Source organism: Peromyscus maniculatus, chromosome 4 (genome assembly GCF_049852395.1).
Source record: "Peromyscus maniculatus bairdii isolate BWxNUB_F1_BW_parent chromosome 4, HU_Pman_BW_mat_3.1, whole genome shotgun sequence".
Taxonomy (NCBI): domain Eukaryota; kingdom Metazoa; phylum Chordata; class Mammalia; order Rodentia; family Cricetidae; genus Peromyscus; species Peromyscus maniculatus.
Window position 1 is genome coordinate 59007631 of NC_134855.1, and position 6798 is coordinate 59014428.

Sequence of the window (6798 nt, forward strand, 5' to 3'; positions counted from 1 at the left end):
GAATCTTCACAGCATTTAACCAAATAAATTGCTTATTATTGACTCATCCATATACTGATGCATTTCCAGAATAAAAATTACATGTAAGGGCACCAAAATCAATTAAACAAATAATAATATTTTTGAACATCTTGAAACCAGTTGTTCATCATTAAAGAGTGATTTTTCTAATTTAGGCAAGAAAGCAAAATTGACTTAGGAAATGCTCCTCAAATTTTGATTGCTAGATTCTTTGAGAAGAAAATAATTTTCATGTGCTTGCTTTTAATTATAGTTATTTGAGAAATAATTTTGAAATTGTTCTATTAAAATACCTCCAAGTTCCTAATTAGCTATAAAATGTAGGCTTTGTAACTAGTCAAATAATATTAAGAGATTACCACTACTAGATTGAAAACACAACAGTCATTATCAGCCTTTAATTATATGCCTACTTTACCAGTTGGAATAAACTAGTTGGAGTAAACTAGTTTGACTTCTAGATCTTTTGTATCAAATGAATGAGTGAGTGAATGAGTGTAAAGAATGAATGTAATGTTTTGAACATAAAAGCTCTTTCTAAAAGTTTTTTAGAAAAAATGATACAATTATTTTTCTTCTTTTAGTCATAGAGTGGCAATTTTTGTTTGACAGTGTCAATGACATTTGAATGAGAATTATTAAGTCTCTGTAGAGCCAATCAAATTTTGTCATAAGGTCTAGAAATATTGGCTGGCAAATAGTAAAATAATAGTGCTGTCAAGTTGTTATTAATTCTGTAAACCAAACAGCATTACCTTTGAAGGTAGTGGGAAAGCTAGAGGTTAAGTAACTAGTCAGCAGGCTTGTAAATGCACAGTTCCACAGTAGTGATCTCAGCAGCATTATAAATATCACACTTGAATGACAGTGGCACTGGGAATATTGTGAGTCATGCTCTTGAATGTCAGTCTCCACGGTATTATAAATAATAGGACTAAGTGACAAAACTCTTAAGTTACTCCTAACAAAAAATAGTGCAGCATGAAATAGTTTAGAATTCAGGTTCAGTTTAATCATTTAGAAGTTGACTTTTCCAAATAATTGAGTACAGTTCTTAAGACAACTGATTAAAGTCTTTTAAAAATTCATCTGAATTACAATGGACATTTCATCATTGTGAAAGATCACATAGATGATAATCATAGATCCCTCACACATAATATTACCAGAGGTACTTTAATAGAATGTTGTAGCTGGGTATTATAATGTATTCCTGGCATTCTAGTACTTAGGAGACTAAGGCAGGGCAATTTCAGGTTGGAGTCCAGCCTGGGCTACATAGTGACACTGTGTCTCTGGAAATAATCCAACAAATTAAAAAGTCAATCATAAAAGTATTATATCAAGTTTATACCCTTTCTAAAAAGCAATCTAGATGGTAGTTTTATACTAGCTATGTTAATGTATAGAACTATGTAGGAGAGAGAATGGATGCCCTTAGCAAATATTATACCACCACAATATCCCTGTTGAAAACCTTTATTTAAATAAAAGTATTCTGATAAGAAAATATGCTATTTTTAGAAAAAAATTAAAGGGAACACTGCTAAGAAGTCTGCTTGTGCTTCATAAATCTAAGTAATCAGCACTGGCAAAGGGATAGGCTAAGACCAAAATCCCTAAAGACAAGTTCAAGTTAAAGACAAAGTGATGGTACCAAGTAGAACTGGGACTAACCATTATCAAGAACATTGAGCTATAGGAATCAGGGGAACATTGCCCAGGATAGGAACTCTAGCAACAACACAATGATACATAGAATTTATCAGTGACTAGACTTAAATATGTGTGTTTATGTCACACTGAAGTGCTATCATGCAACAAAACTTTATTACTAGATTTCATTGTCATTACTATGCATTGTCAAAGTAATATTGTTAAGTTCATTTGTGCTGTTTCTTTATCTGATAAATCAGTTCATTTAGAGTGAGATGAAGAGTGAGGATAATGCTTTGTTGCTCATTACAGTGATAGAAGAAGGGATGCTATTGTGTTGAATGCTTTGGGGCTACAGTTCACAATTGTCTAACCATGTACAGGACACTTCATATTACAAAGGTCTATCTTACCTGAAATGAGGAATATTATGACCAGAATAATCACCATGATCATGTAAAATAAAAGTCAAACAATAACATGTTCCACAATAAATAATTCATTTTTGCTCTGTCCTTTTATTTTATTTCTTAGGCACAGTCACCTAAATATAAAGGATATCAATCTACCTGAAACTTGGGCAAAATTGTGAAGAAAGGACAATATAATTGGCCACTCTCTAGGACACTTCTCATTCTGTGTTATACCGGTGGGACAGTATTTTAAGCTACTTTTGCAACTAATGTGAAGCCACTTGAGTTCATGTATAAAGAAAAACTTGAGAGACCACTAAACTTCGGTCCCGACATAAAGGTGCTTAATTATGCAGAGTTCCGATTAGTCCTATTGGAGAAAATAAGAAAAAAATAAAAGCAGATGGGGAATTTAATGTAGCACTGAGATCCTAGGGGCATAAAGAATGTGTCATGGACCTTGAGAAAGATGAAGAGAAGGAGGAAAATTAAGCTGTTACCTTCCAGCCATGTTCATATTTCATCCTGGCGCAGGGCTTGGAAAAGGATTGTGTTGATGGATAAAGAATCTGCAGCAGGTAGAATTACTACCTATTTCATAAAGACAGAAGCAGTTCAGCATGTAGACAGAGCACAGATGTCCATTAAACAAATCTGTGATGAAGTGGGGCAGGTGTATGAGTTGAATTCCTAATAGGGGGTAAATGGGTTATACTGATCCTAAGTTTCCAGAGAGGAATTGTGACACAAATATATCAAGTGAGAGTTGTAGTTGGAAGTTTTCCTGTGTCCTGGCCAGCCAGTGGTAGGGACAAATCTCTCCCACTCACATCCCCCAAATAAGCACACAGAGGCTTACATTCATTATAACTGCTTGGTCATTAGCTCAGGCTTATTACTGACTAGCTTTTACATTTAATTTCACCAATAATTCTTATTTATGTTTAGCCATGTGGCTTGGTAACTTTGCTCAGTTCTGCATTGTCATCTTGCCTCCTCTGTGTCTGGCTGTCAACTCCTGATTCAACCCTTCCTCTTCCCAGAATTTTCCTCATCTGCTTGCCCCGCCTATACTTCCTGTCTGGCTACTGGCCCATCAGCGTTTTATTTATCAACCAATCAGAGCAACACATATTTATAGCATATAGAAAGACATCCCACAGCAGAGAGTTATACCTTATTGCTCTTTTAAATGCCTAACAGGACTCTTACACAGCCAGTAGTTGGTAATTTGCTTTTGTTTAAATTTTCTCAGTGAATATACAATTGTTCAGGGGACTCTGTAGGATTCTCTAGTCTTCAGCTTCCCTAAGAACTTGATCTTAAAGAACTTGTTGTTAACTGATTTTTTTTTTTGCCACCATGAAGAGATTGTTGAACCTAAACTCAACATTTTAATATTTTTTATTTGTACTCTTCATTGGCATGATACATATTTTAATAAACATTCTAGCTTTCACTAGTTATTCATCTGTATAATGTATATCACTTCCTATATCTCATGACATGCTATTTTGGGTACTCACTTTAAAAATCATATAAAATATTTATACTAGTAATAATAGCTTTCATTTGTTTAGGGTTTACTATGTGTAGGGATTTTACATACATTATCTCTAATTCTCATAACATTGCAAGATGATTTTATTATGCCTAGTTTTACAATAAGTGCTAGTTTATAAGAAAAATATGTGGAAGTTCTGGCCTTAAGGGTCCAAAGCATTATTATACTTTGCCCTTTATCCTATACATGGAATAAAAACTACTGAGTTTGAACAAAGGAGCAAAGCCATTATGGGGGCATAAGGAATTTATTTCACAGGTTTCATCTTCCATGATTGTGGGATCTGGTTAGCCATTCCTTGTGAGCCTATTTCTGCCGCATTTGGGGCTGAGCCTGCGGTGAGCATCAGGCAGCAGAAAGTGAGCATACGAAGTGGAGAAGGGCAAACATGAAATAGAATCCACAAAGCTGAGGGAAAGCACTTTGTAGTAAAGTAGAAGGCATGTCTATCCTCCAACTTCAGCCATGTCAGCAATCCGGAGAACAAACTGCCATCCTTGTTTCTGGAGACTCATTGGTACTTAGGCCAGGATTTCAGAATGGAAGTTTGATGGGATCTAGAGATGCCCCTGACTGAAGCAAAACAGAAAAAAAAGGCCAATGAGTAGGTTGCTGAGGTCCCGTAGGAGCTACAACAGCCTACAGTTCTACAGTGTGCTCTAAGAGAAAACATTGCTGCTTGCCTCACTCCTGCTCTCCACGCCTCATGGATATTTTCCTCTGTGGCCTGTTGGGACCTGGAACCATAGTGATACAAACTCAGAAGGAAAAGCCTTCAGTCCAGCTAAGCTGACACAACTCAAAACTATACCCGTGATTTATAAATATGGATTCTTTTCTAATAAGAGTTCATTTGCACACATTTATTTTCTATGCTTATAAATTACAGTTGCCATAACTCAATATATTAGGTAAATAGGTATGTGGAGTAATGTTTGTCTGGATAGAAGAGAAAGATTCAAATTTATTTACTACTTATATCACTTAGTTTCCACAAAGGAGGTCAAAATGATGAAATCTATTGACTAAGGTTTTGAAGTATTGAAAATGCTATCTGGAACATTTGCAAGTCAAAGTAAGGATATCTATAATTTTAATGAGTTCCAGTTGGATGGAGAAAATGATAATAAATATCATTAGAGAAGATGGGTTAGAACAATTGTTTTTGTTCTACACTTGGTTGCATTCTCCAAGTATGAGGTTTCTTTAGTAGAGTGCTCCAATAATACATTTTAGATATGACACTTCGTACAAACAACTGGATATATTTGTAAAGAAAGGAATGTGATGTGTCTACAGGCATTCTATTTTGAGGGCTAGGTAAAAGAGTTAAGTGTAAGAATATAAACACGGTAACACAGGTTCATTTGGAAATGGACAAAGAGTCAGCTACAAGTGCACAGAGCATTTACAGGGAGCACAATTCAGAAGCTGCAAGTCTCTGTGTGCCTCTTGACTGCTTATGAAAGTGTGGTATGATAAAGGTATCCTGATTAGTCCTAGGAGTAAATAGCTATTCCAAAATAGAAATTTTCATTTGTTTTAAAAATTATGAAAGTCAAAATTATTGAAGAAACTTTAAAAGAAACAAAACATTTAAAAATACAATTCCAGTGATATTAGTCAACATTCAAGTGATATTATTTACTTATATATATATAGAGATACTATATAAAAAAATTAACCCAGAATTTAGCTTAACTCAATATGTATTTATTTTCCTTGTGATTCTATGAGTCATATTTGGCCATGACATCCTTACATTCATGGTTTCTCACAATGCTGAAGTCAGGCATTGGCCCTGGTTGGTCTGAGGGTATTTTGGAGAAGGAAATTCAACTTTTGTAGCCATTCAATGATTGTTTGTGACACTGTTTCCAACAGGCTGCTGGCCTAACATACTGAGGTCACACTTAGTTCCTTGTCACATGGCAACTATCACCAATAATATGTATGTTTCATCGAAACAAGCAAACTAGGAAAACAATGGAGTACGTTAATAAGATGGAAGTCACAATCTTTTGTAACCTAAGCATAGAAGCGACATCACCAACACAGTTATATTTATTTACTCAAAGGAAGAAGATGGATAATTCATTTAATACCTGAAGGAATATATTTGTGTCTGGAACACCAGTATAAAGTCACATTTTATAAGCAAATAACATGCATAAACAATATAAGTATATGCATATGACACACACACACACACACACACACACACACACACACACACACACACACACACCTCCTACAATAGAAGTGAAACACTGACAGCTATAAGCCCAACTAGCACTGATGCTATGATCCTTTTTCAAAATTTTTTATTAGTTTCTCTGTGTAGCTTTGCGCCTTTCCTGGGACTCACTCACTTGGTAGCCCAGGCTGGCCTCGAACTCACAGAGATCCGCCTGGCTCTGCCTCCTGAGTGATGGGATTAAAGGCGTGTGCCACCACCGCCCGGCCCTGAGAATTTCATTTGATGTATTTTGATCATATTCACACTCCTTCCCCCAACTCCTACCAGATGAATTCCCCCCTCCACTTTGTATCTTGTTTGATTTTTTAAATAATTTCCCACCAAGTACCATTTGTGCTGCTCATTTAGGCTCATTTATACAAGTGCCATGTACTGGTAAGTGGTATAAAGACCAGAGACTGAACCCTGAAAGAAAACTGGCACTCCCTTGCCCAGCAGCTATCAACATTCAGTGATTTTTTTTTATCTAGGCATGGGATCTTGTCCCTGCCTCCTCTCTCTAGGCTGGAATTTTCTTTGTCTTGAGCTTGCTTGGATTTTGTGCATGGTGCTCAAATGCTGTGAACTCATGTGTCACTGCCCTGCTCTATCCAGACAACACTGCTTCCTTGCAGTCATTAGCTGCCTCTTGCCCTTACGATCTTTCTGCCTTCTCTTCTATCACATTGTCCATGAGACTTGGGAGCAGTAGAAGACTGTCATTGTATAATCTCTTATTCTCTACACTTTGACTTATTGTGAGTCTATCTGTTAACCATCATCTATTGCAAAAATCAGCTTCTGTGATGAAGGTTAACCAACATACTAATCTATGGGTATTCTGGTGAGCTAGTAGTGGTTGATTTATCATGTCCATTAACCAGAGTAGTAGTAGCAGGTTCTCT